General features: G+C 47.0%; 1 protein-coding gene across 1 annotated transcript in view; it reads left to right on the top strand.

The window, feature by feature from the left end:
• The first annotated feature begins 1,890 nt into the window (after positions 1-1,890).
• The window catches only part of LOC127614278 (serine/threonine-protein phosphatase 2A regulatory subunit B'' subunit alpha-like), a 40,507-nt gene continuing 29,545 nt past the window's right edge, over positions 1,891-12,852 (top strand). Inside the window, exon 1 of the mRNA XM_052085508.1 lies at positions 1,891-2,273. The gene's annotated coding sequence lies outside the window, so the exon portion shown is untranslated. The remainder of the gene's footprint in view (positions 2,274-12,852) is intronic.

Raw genomic sequence — 12,852 nt, 5'->3', positions numbered from 1 at the left:
ACGGTTAAACATGCTTATCACTTGCTGAATTTAAAATATTCTCGATTAGCTAGCGCAGCTAGCACGGTTGCTAACCCAGTAGCCTACTGGCAAATCGTCTGTTTAATTAGAAGAAGCTAAACTCAATGAGAGTAAAGTAAAAAGGCTTTTGCTAAATAAACGAGCTTGTCCAAGCTAACAGTACAAAACTAGCACAACTCAATTTAAGGCAAAACCTTTTTGGATAACTAAAACTACAAAAACAAAAAAAGCATAATACAATTTAATATAGCCTCCTTTTTGCTACTTTGCTTTAGCCAAATTACCACAATGACGGTTAAACACGCTTATCATTTGCTAAATTTAAAATATTCTCGATTAGCTAGCGCAGCTAGCACAGTTGCTAGCCCCGTAGCCTACTGGCAAATCGTCTGTTTAATTTAATGCCAACTAGGTAATCGAAAACATTAAAAGTACTTTGCAGCTCACAAAGCCCCAAATTATAGGTTAGCCTAAGGCCACTGAAATGTTTACCATTTGCTAAATCAAAACAAAGCGAGCGCAGCGTCTGCTGCCTCACTCAGATATGTGTGAATATTTCCCCATTTAGCTTTACGAGCAATTAAGTCCTCTGGTTTAAAAGCAAGAGTGGCTGACTGACTGATGACGTCAAGCCATGCGGTTTGACCCGAGCTGAGGTTTGCACCACAAACAGCCCCGAGAGATGATCTCAGTAGCTGACAGACCGCTCCGTCTCGCATTGAAGATACCGTACGTATATCGGCTACGGGAGATATAAGGGGAGTTTGTTGTGGGAACCTTTCATTTAAGTCCTTTGATCTCTGAGATGGATCTCATTAAGGGCAGCTCATTGCTGTGTCGCACAGATTTTTTGCAGATGGAAACATGACGACTGTCCATGATGTGAGGACACAATATAGGGAACGTAGTATCTTCGAGTGTACAATGTGGTACATATACACTATAGGGATACAAGTATTGGGACAGAAGACGAGTTTGAATCAGGTGTGTTGGAGGAGGGAAAGATCTAAAACATGCAGGACTTTGGCACTTCAGAACTGTAGTTTGAGACCATCCATCCATCCATCCATCTTCTACCGCTTATCCGGGGCCGGGTCGCGGGGGCAACAGCTTTAGCAGGGAAGCCCAGACTTCCCTCTCCCTAGCTACTTCTTCCAGCTCTCCCCGGGGGATCCCGAGGCGTTCCCAGGCCAGCTGGGTGACATAGTCTCTCCAGCGTGTCCTGGGTCTTCCTCGGGGTCTCCTCCCGGTGGGACATGCCCGGAACACCTCACCGGGGAGGCGTTCAGGAGGCATCCGAATCAGATGCCCAAGCCACCTCATCTGGCTCCTCTCGATGTGGAGGAGAAGCGGCTCGACTCTGAGCCCCTCCCGGATGACCGAGCTTCTCACCTTATCTCTAAGGGAGAGCCCGGACACCCTGCGGAGAAAACTCATTTCGGCCGCTTGTATCCGGGATCTCGTTCTTTCGGTCACGACCCATAGCTCGTGACCATAGATGAGGGTTGGAACGTAGATCGACCGGTAAATTGAGAGCTTCGCCCTTTGGCTCAGCTCCTTCTTCACCACGACAGACCGATACAACGTCCGAGTTTGAGACATTTTGGGCAAAACTGAAGAAATTACGAATCCCCCCAAAAGTGAGCCGATTTAACCAGAACTTGCTGGCGGATGTTACGCTTCTAAGTAAAGACACCGGTCGGTTTTGATTTAAATTTATTCGAGGTTTTGGAGAAAAGTGGTTTAATTCTACAAGGGGTTTGGTGGAGCTTTAACTTGTATCCGTGACTCAAGTTGGACCAGTGGACGGACGCCATGTATTTCCACTTTTTGTACAAATAATGTTCAAAGAGTACATCGTAACCGTCTGTGAATGTATCGTAAACTTGAATACAAGACAAGAAACAAGCCCTTGACCTTACAAGCTGACCGGCCTGTCACTCTCCACGAGCACCCGCCCCGCCGCGCCGCTCTCGGGAACTCCCCCCTAAGTTCCCCCGGTTCTCCTCACTCTCACTCGGCTCAGTCGTCCCAAGAGCTGTCACACACACACACTAACGCTGGCACTGAAACACGCTCGAAACAAGCCCACGCGTGTGTTTGGTCGGCTTTTGACGGTACAGCGAGGAGCTGCCTGCCGCTCTGTTTGCGGGTCTGCGGCGGTCGTGACACGGCCAAGCAGGCGGCGGAAGGAGCGGCTCGCCGGTGGAGGTGAAGGACGAGGCGGGGAGACGAAGAAAGGGGGAAAAAAGGTAAGCGGCGATTGTGTGTTTTGCCTTCCCTTCGCTCTTAAAGTTTGCGACGTGCTTTTGTGCATTCCTTTCCCTACATGACGTGACGGTGGTTCTGACATCCAGACTGTATTTTAACCCGACTCTGGCTCATGTTTCTGCCCGGGTAGCGAGCTTTGATTTCGGCGTGCGCGCGCTAGCTCCCCCCGGACACTGTGCGGTTCTCCTGTCGCGTTCAGGTAACTTTCCACAATCGATCATGTTGTCGGTGTTCGTCGAAGAGAGTCCATCACATTCAAGTGATATGTCTGAATATATTCTCGGGCAAAATATCCTGTGTTGTGTTTGTTAAGTTGTCTCATAAAAGATGTTTGGATGCAAGTCATAGAAAACCCCACTCTTTTTCATGATACTTAAACGCCACACGGTTGTGATACTGTTTGAAACTGCAAATGTCCTCTACACTTGTTTCCTTCAAAAATGTTTTTTTTTAATGATGTGTGTGTTTACGCGCCCGGTGTTGGGTTGTGTGTGTGTATGGCGATTTCTTGTCAGATCCTGTGAGGTGGGGGTCAGTCACTAGGTCTCCTCTCTGGAATTCTCCTAGAATAGATCACACACACACACACACACACACACACGAAATGACTGACATCTTCAGTTAGTGCGTGTGTCGGAAGTAAAACAAAACCGGCCTTTGGTGAATATCCTTCCTGGAGTTTTCATAGATTTGTCTGTCGAGATGAATGGGGGGGGGGGGGGGGGGGTCACACATTTCACTTGAAACACTTTTAATACATAAAAGATCAAAGTATCAGTAAAGATCTGCCGTGATGCGTTTAAGGCTCGTTAGTGGTGGGGAACAAGATGTAAACAAGCCTGTGGATTCGTGTACAGAGTCGCTGTCAACTTTTCCGCCAATCCGCTGGGGGTTGAATGCGTACAACCCACACGGAGAGGGAGAGTGAGAGCGCTCCCTTTTGGCTTTTACACTGAACCCAGCAATGTGCGATGTTGCCGCCACTATCGAAAAAAACAACAACACAGTACAGAAAAATTGATAACATTTGAACTTGAAGTCTCACAAATTGTCAGAAGAAGTCGGAGCGGGAATTGAACCCGGTACCTCTGCACTACGAGGTCAACGTGCTTACCACTGGACCCCGCCGGCCCGCCCGACTTTAAATGTAATAAAAAAGATCAAGTTAGAGACAGAGAGACAAACGCATCACTGTTATTGACATGATGATGGTTTTACGCTCTTAATATGCGCGACGCGGAGGAGGTTGTGTAAATTAGGCTGGCTCGTCTGACCCATCTGTAGGCGGACCGCCGGCAGATTTTGGCCTTGCTTTGCCGATCCCCCCCCCCATTCGAATCGGCTGATTAAGACACCGATAACTACACCGATTATCAACATCTTGCCGTGCGAATCAACCGTCATCCTGTGCGTTTATTTACATGATGACATAACGGCTAACCTGTTGCGACTAATTTTGCGGGCTCGCAGTTGTTATGTAACGCGGCCCATAATGGGAGAAATAATCGAGCTGTTTGAACTCGAATAGACCGCCGCACCCTTACGATTAAACCGGGACCCCTCCCTTTTTGTATTCTGAAACGCATCCACATGGATGCTGAAATGAATGTGCATCGGCTATGTAAAAAAATAACTATTTATTCCTTTAAGCCTCTGTGTTTTTTTTTCTTTTTTTCTTCTCCTGTGTGTGTGTGTGTGTGTGTGTTTTGTAAACACAACGTGAATAGCGGCACTTTGTGCGTCCTCCTTGACTCCTCCTGTGAATTATGGAGCTCTCAGCAAGCTGTTAAATGGGTAACGCGCACACACACACACACACACACACACACAAACACACACACACACAGATTGCATGTCTTGAGAGCGAATCTGTTGAGTTACTCATCAGTGTGTGCCACAGGGCTACAATTGTGTCTAGCATCTTTATGCCACTTTCAGGGACGTAGTCATTCACATTTCCCAGCAGTGTGTGTGTGTGTGTTCATGTGCGAGTGGGTGGTCGTGTCATATTCCGTCCCTTGATGCTGGTTGCTAAAAATGAAGATGTGAACAGGAAAGCCAGTGTCAAAGATCGAAGTGTGTGTGTGTGTGTGTTGTTCTTTTCCAGGGCAGTGTTGCGCTTCTCTGGTGTAAAATTGGAGTGATAAACATACCCAGTGGAACACTCCAATTAGTTCCTGTTTTCCTGATCAGAGATCATGGAAATAATCCTTGTCGGCGTCTCGTATTAGTTTCTGCTCTAGTTTAAAAAAAGTAAAATGATTAAAAAAAAAAAATGGAAAAGCTGCAAGCTATCCCAGCTGACACCCTGGACTGGTCAAGAGCCAATCACAGGGCAGATAGAGAGAGAAACAAGTATTCGCCCTCTTAAAGGCACATTTGCTATAACACCTCCAGTATTCATTCATTCATTCATGCTTGATCCTCACAGTAGGCGGGGGAAAACCCTGAATCGGTTGCCAGCCAATCGCAGGGCACACAGAAACGAACAACCATTCGCACTCACACTCACAACTAGCGACAATTTAGAGTGTTCAATCTGCCTGCCACGCATGTTTTTGGAATGTGGGAGGAAACCGGAGCACCCGGAGAAAACCCACGCAGGCCCGGGGAGAACATGCAAACTCCACACAGGGAGGCCGGAGCTGGAATCGAACCCGGTACCTCTGCACTGTGAAGCCGACGTGCTAACCACTGGACTACCGGGCCGCCCCACCCTCCAGTATTTTATACACATTTATGTTTGAAAAGTGCATTTTTGATAGATTTCAAACTTTTTTTTCGTTGTTGTTGTCGTACGAGGAGCACAGTGGCGTCACCTGAAATTTTACAATCGCAAACGGCAAATATTCACATTTCCGCTCAATTTCACTGTATCGCTCAGCAAAAGGGTGAAAGTGTCGACCAGAAGTTTGTCAGCAACTAAAAATGATCATGGATTACCGTCTTTTCCCGCACAAAAAGGCCCACCTAAAAGCCCCGCACGTACACACGTACGTACGTACGCAGCATAGGATGTGTACCAAATTCCAAAGGACAAAGGCGTGATTCATACATGTGCGTTTGTTTGTGTGTAGAAGCTTGACTCCGCGGTTCCTCCTTTTAAATCACCTTCAAACCGCCGTGAGATCCATCCTGGGAAAGAGGGGGAAGGAACGCATGAATGTGAAGAGGATGAGGTAAATAAATGAGACCCCCCCCTCCCCAAATCACTCGCCGCTCCCTCCCTCATTGACTGGCTTCATTGTGAATGTGGCTGGAGCGCGCCGATTGGCCGACGGCGTCTGAATGTCACCGCTTCTCGTCCCCTGCGCTGTGGAATGCGTTGGAGCGCGTCTGCGTGATGAGTCGGTCGCCGTTTCGATTGTGTTCCGTCGTCCACACTGGCTCTCTTTGTGTACGCTCTGAACCCCCGCATTCCTCCCACTTGGGGCTTCCACTTGCCAAGAAGGGAAAGAAAAAAAAAAAAAAGAAAGAAAGAAGTAAGTAGCAGTACCATTCACGGTCATGTTGGTGTGGTTTCTCCGTGGCCCCCGCATTTTAAGACACAGCTGGCTAAAAATATTTTATTGCCGCTTTTTTTTTTTTCTTACACTCTCGTTTGCTTTCTCTACGCTCATTACTTCTCTCACGCATAAAAGCGTTTCCTTTGCCCGAAGACAAAGTCCGTTTTTTTTTTTTCCCCACTGACAACTTAACACGATTGATAGAAAGTCTCTTGCAGTTCCACTCCAGGCCAGCGGGTGTCAGGTTATCTTTCAAATCGACGCGGACTCTCAAAGCAAATCAAGACGTATGCTTTTCTCGATTGACACTTTGAATGAATCAAAAAACGCAGGGAATACCTCCATCTTGTTCTCCGCAGCTAGCTCAAATGACGGAATGGCTAGCTTTGTTTCGAAGGGGGGGGGGGGGGCTGGGTTGGCACCCTTTGCTTGAGGATTTCCGATTGAGACTTGGTCAATGTAAATAAGATGCATTTATATTTCGTTTTTTTTTTAACTTTCACGTATAATTAAAAAAAATATATACAGTGTATATTTAAATATATATATATATATATGTATTTAAAAAAATATACAGTGTATATTTAAATATATATATATATGTATTTAAAAAAAATATACAGTATATTTAAATTTATATATATATTTAAAAAATATACAGTGTATATTTAAATATATATATATATGTATTTTTAAATATTTATATTTTAAATATATATATATATATATATATATATATATATATATATATATATATATATATATATATTTAAAAAATATACAGTGTATATTTAAATATATATATATATATATATATAAATTAAATATATTTAAATATACAGTGTATATTTAAAAAAGAAATGTGTATATATATACAGTGTATATATTTTTTAAAAAATTATACGTGAAAGTAAAAAAAAAAACCCAAATATAATTTTTTTTTTTGAGTGGAAACGACCAAGGTTGATGGATGCCCCCCCCCCCCCCCCCCCCGGGGCCTTGACCACATCCTGAGTTGCGCACCAGACGTACTGTTGACCGTCTGAACTAAACCGACGAGAGACCACTGGCTGCTCTTACCGCTCGCTGCGGGTAGACCGTTCGTCTCACTCTCCACCGCAGCACCGGAAAGATGGCAAGAAAAAAAATAAAAATATGGAAATGAGAAGAGTGATATAACAGACATCAGAAAGAAAGACGGTAAATCTGGAAGAATCCGTTTGACTGCACCGGTCCTCTCAGGGAAAGGGGAAATGGCCCATTCGGGCTTTTGTCGCTCTTTGTTATGCCAGTCGGCATCTGCGGGCAGTGCGAGGAAAAAGATCCTTAAGTATATTAACATGTGTGTGTGGGGGGGGGGGTGAGGGGGGGGTTGGCCAATGAGCCCAACCTCGTCGGAGCCCTTTTTGAAAAAAGCTTTTCTTGACGAGATAAAAGATTGCTTTGACATAGCATGGGCCTTAATGACTTTTGATTGCTTCGAAGTGGCTGAAGGCGGAAACGGCCCCCCCCCCCCCCCCCCCCCCCCCCCCGGTGGGTGAGATCGTAGCGAGGGCCTTTTTATCTCGCTCAGTAAACGCACGCGACTGCCATTCGGGAGGACGCCAATGATGCAGCCACCAACACAAAAGATACTCAAAGCGGGAGATTTAGTGCTCGAATGCCATCGGGAATACGACGATTATCCACATGGGGGCGCCGTTTTGACAAAAATGGTTGGCGGTGGGGGAGGTCGGGGAGGGGGGGGGCGCTCGTCCAGGTTTGGAAACCGTCCATTGAACGTCAAAATAGGAGTATGCTAACAAATAACAGCGACAGCGCGCGGATAATGTGGGTCGTCCGTATTTTCCGTATTGACGTTGCGGCGAGTGCTTGCGAAGGCGGCGAATGTTGCAATCATCCCCCCCCCCCCTTTTTTTTTTTTTTTCTTTTCCCCGACGAAAATCAGCGGCCGCCTCTGTCACCAGCGACGTCACGAGCAACTTTTAGCCATCCTGAGAGGCATCCCGTCCGTGAATGTCTCCATGAAAGGAAAGATGGCGATGATTTGCATGGCGATTGCTACGATTCGCAATTGTTTGCCCCCCCTGTTTGGGAAGCTAATGGATCTTTCTCTAAATCTGTGGACCCCTACCCAATGTAAAAGTGCGCCAACCTTCCTTGCAAACGCGTCTGCTGGCGAAACAACGGATCCGCAAGGAGATTTTCAAAAATTTGAGCAAAGCCCAAAACTAGCTACATTTGTGTGTGTGTGTGTGTGTGCACGCATTTTGTTGGAATTTTATTCATTGCATCCTTGAGGTTACCATGGTTACAGACATTACCAGGTCCTCCCCACCTCCTCCGCCTCCTTCTTAGACGTACATGCGCCGACGTCAGATGTGAGAGCATCAGAGGAACTTGGAAGGCTGCTCTGTGAGTCATTTGGTGGCTGACGGACATCAAAACACTTTCCGAAGGAGTTTGAAAGGCGAGATTTAGATAAAGATGAGCTGAGAAGCTTTTTTTTCGGGGGGGGGGTAGTCCTGACTTAAATGGAACACATAATGGCTCATTGAATTTTTTTTTTAATGGGGAACACGGTGAGGTCGTGGTAAGCGCAGGTTTATGAAGCAAACTCGGGGGGGGGGGGGGGGGTACAGGTGAGCCGACCGTGAAGGTCGCGATGCGAGGCCGAAGGCGCTTTGATGTCAAGTGAGCGCCGTTTTAAATCATTTAAAAAAAAATAAATAGTGCCCTGCGATTGGCTGGGCAACCGATTCAGGGTCCCCCCCGCCTACTGCCCGGAGACGGCTGGGATGGGCTCCAGCACCCCCCGCGACCCTAGTGAGGATCAAGCGGTACGGAAGATGAATGAATGAATGAATGAATAAAAAAAAAAAAAATCAGTTTGTCCGCTTTCAGGATTTTCTGCAACCGAAATCGAATCATCCTTTTGACAATCCGCACGTCATGTCCGACAAAGCTGTTGAGGTTTTCACTTCCTTTCATGTTGGCTCATTAAAGAACCAGATGGCTGTCGAGGGTCCTGCGGGCATTTCCACATTTTCCCCCCCCAACTCCTTGCGTGACATTTGGAAAAGCACTTTTATTTTTTTTAACCCCCTTGACATTTAAATGGAAACATTGTCCCCCTCCCCCCCCCCGCTCTTAACACCCATCCAGCTGTTTGTGAAAGCGACCGCAAGGACGTCTAATAACAGTTTGCCTCTTTCCCCGTCTTTCCTCTCCCCACATTCTCGACTTCACGCAAAACTGCGACGACAACCCGGACAGTTTTGTTCCACAGTAGAAAACGTGCCAAGTTAGCCTCGTCGCTAAGCGCTTGAAACGACCGAGCCGCTGATGGGTTTGAATACAACGGTGCCTCGAGATACGAGTTGAATTCATTCGTTTGCTCATCATAAAGGACCGTATCTTGAAATTCATTCATTCATTCATCTTCCTAACCGCTTGATCCTCACTAGGGTCGCGGGGGGTGCTGGAGCCGATCCCAGCTGTCTCCGGGCAGTAGGCGGGGGACACCCTGAATCGGTTGCCAACCAATCGCAGGGCACACAGAGACGAACAACCATCCACGCTCACACTCACACCTAGGGACAATTCAGAGTGTTCAATCAGCCTGCCATGCATATTTTTGGAATGTGGGAGGAAACCGGAGCACCCGGAGAAAACCCACGCAGGCCCGGGGAGAACATGCAAACTCCACACAGGGAGGCCGGAGCTGGAATCGAACCCGGTACCTCTGCACTGTGAAGCCGACGTGCTAACTACTGGACTACCGGGCTGCCATCTTGGGAATTATTCATTCATTCATCTTCTGAACCGCTTGATCCTCACTAGGGTCTCCGGGCAGTAGGCGGGGGACACCCTGAATCAGTTGCCAGCCAATCGCAGGGCACACAGAAACAAACAACCATTCGCACTCACACTCACACCGAGGGACAATTTAGAGCGTCCAATCACCTGCCACGCATGTTTTTGGAATGTGGGAGGAAACCGGAGCACCCGGAGAAAACCCACGCAGGCCCGGGGAGAACATGCAAACTCCACACAGGGAGGCCGGAGCTGGAATCGAACCCGGTACCTCTGCACTGTGAAACCGACGTGCTAACCACTGGACTACCGGGCCGCCCCAGTTCAGTTTATAATTATTATTATTATTATTATTATTTTTATTGTTTAAACAAAAGTTCATAGTTCCAAAAACAAGCTAGTTCATATTCCTGGCCCCAGAAGGAGCTCGATCGCAAAGCAAAAATCCACCACGTTCAGTTCAGGGTCACCCAAAATATGAAAGCGTTCATCACCTTTTGTTCATTGTTCTCATTCACTGTCGTTATTGTTTCTCCTTGTCTTTCCACCCACACTTTTACAGTATTTTTTTTTCTCCACCTAGAACTCTTGTCGTTTGATATCAGCTGTTTGTTTGAAGTGCCGCGCATCAATGACCTTTATTGTGGGGCCGCAGCTGTGGCCGCAGTAGCTCTTTGACTCAGATTTTCCTCTCTTGCTTTTCTTTTGGGATCTATGACTTTTATTAGGACCCGTTGATAGAACAATTGGCTTTCTCAAAGCATCGTTAAATACCCGGATATAAAGTTCTTGTTGAAAATGTGAGGCAAGATTTTGCTTTCTGGGAGTTATGAGCCGAACGGATAAGGTCGCGGTGTTGGGATTTGCCATCACAAATAATGATGGGGGGGGGGGGGGGGGGTCAGTTCATATTTATAATTTTTTTAGTGACATCAGTGACGACAAATCGTATAAGACTGGAATCCTTAAAGGGCAAAAACAATGTTGTATGCTGTATTGGAAGGACGGGATTTAGACTCGGCCGACCCTCATTGGAGCTGATATTGTGTTTTTGCTGTGGGGGACGGCAAGTCGTCTGCTCCGCCAGTGGTCAACCGCTCGCGGCTGAGCTGATCTGTGGGAAATGGAGCGCGGGGGTTGTTTCGGATGTCGTGGTATTGGCGCGCGTCCATCCCCAAATGTACCACGTCGTCGTACTCGGGTTGCTTCCCGACAGCCACGTTTAAGAGTCGAAACACCCTTGCCTTTATGCCAGGGGGGGTCAAACTCATTTCACATTGTTGCCTTCTTCTCTGATCAAAACAATGTTGTCTTCTACTGGAATCGCAACAGTCTGTCCCCGAGCATATGCATTTTTTTTTTTTGCACTTCTAAATGATCCTGCGGGCCCGATCGAACATCCTCGGGGGCCGCTTCCGGCCCGCGGGCCGTATGATTGACACCTGCCTTAGGCTGTCTGACAATTTCGGAAGAGTTTACTTTTTTTTTTTTTTTAAAGGGCGAGATCTGAAAATAAAATGACAGCCGCCCGGTGATTTGTTGCAGCCTTTTTGATTGCGTCCTAATTAAAGGTTCGGCTTGGGAGCACAGAGAAAGAACAAACGTCACTTGGCCTGTGTTGATGTGGCGTACGCGCTGTCATGACTCTGTCATTTCATCGTGGTCGCGTTGTGATTATGCAGTGATTTACTGGATACTTTGGAGCAACACAATTGAAACGAATGTGACCCAGCCAGTTGTGGGACGTGGAATGGAGAATGCCGTTCTGGTTCTGGGCCGTTGTCTTCTTCTAATTTAGGGTCTGAACATCAGGCAAGTTGATCTGTGGATGAGTGCGATAGAAAAATTTTCAATTGGAATTACGTTTTTTTATATAGTATAAGTATCATAAAGGGCGGCCCGGTAGTCCAGTGGTTAGCACGTCGGCTTCACAGTGCAGAGGTACCAGGTTCGATTCCAGCTTCGGCCTCCCTGTGTGGAGTTTGCATGTTCTCCCCGGGCCTCCGTGGGTTTTCTCCGGGTGCTCCGGTTTCCTCCCACATTCCAAAAATATGCGTGGCAGGCTGATTGGACGCTCTAAATTGTCCCTAGGTGTGAGTGTGAGCGTGGATCGTTGTTCGTTTCTGTGTGCCCTGCGATTGGCTGGCAACCGATTCAGGGTGTCCCCCGCCTACTGCCCGGAGACGGCTGGGATAGGCTCCAGCACCCCCCGCGACCCTAGTGAGGATCAAGCGGCTCGGAAGATGGAAAAAAAAAAAAAGTATCATAAAAGAAATTGTGACGCTCAATAATCTATTCATATAAAATAAAAGTGGTCCAAGGATGGACCCTTGTGGAACCTCCGCATGTGGTCTTTGTTCGCTCAGACTCATGACTGACTGACTGAAGTTCGGACGCAGTAAAATGTGAACCAGCGACTTTTACACTTGTGATACGATACAGATATTGCAGTTTAGAGTACTCTCCAATATAGCTATTGATCACGATACGATATAAGCAGAAATGATAAACTCTTTGGACTAGACTCCAACGCTGCTGGGTAGAAGAGCAGGAGCGACGTCCGGTATGGACTGCTAGTATAGAATTACTAATATCGGTGATTCTGGATGCAGAGCGATTCTAATCCAATACCGTACTGTTTTTAAAAAAAATTTTTGCTGATATCTGACCAATATCAATATCGGGTCATGACACCCCCCCCCCCTCGTACCCTGCCAGCCACCCAGCAAGGCAAGTCCAGTGAAAGCGAAACCACCACAGTGAAGAAGGGGATCCAAGGTATCCGTCATTTAGGCTGAATCAGGAAACTGAGGCTACCTTATCCCCTCTGGCGTCAGCTCGTATTTATAGGCCCCTAAAAAGTTGCCCCTCCCCCGTCCCCCATATCACCTCCTCCACTCAGGGCTTTAACATAAAACCAATGTACACTACGTATATATATTAATCACGCAGTTAAAGGAGCTGCCAGACGAGTGGTGTTATCACTCTGTGGGTTGATTTTCATCCCAAAATCTGGGCTGATGGATCGCAAATAGGAAGGGGGGGGGGTGAAAGGAAAAAAAAATTCAGAGAGGACGTTTGCTGACTTCTTTTATGTGGTCTCTTTGTCCGCAAGGCTGCGGTTGGATGCACGAGACTGTTACGAGCTTTGCTCCGGGGAATGTGAGTACAAGGTGTTTTTTTGCGTTTCCTATTAACTGTCTGACTGTCTGAGCTCGATGGGCTTTATCAATTCAAC

This window comes from Hippocampus zosterae, chromosome 14, assembly GCF_025434085.1.
Source record: "Hippocampus zosterae strain Florida chromosome 14, ASM2543408v3, whole genome shotgun sequence".
NCBI lineage: Eukaryota > Metazoa > Chordata > Actinopteri > Syngnathiformes > Syngnathidae > Hippocampus > Hippocampus zosterae.
Note: the sequence above shows the minus strand (reverse complement) of the source record. Positions and strands in the feature narration are given on the sequence as shown.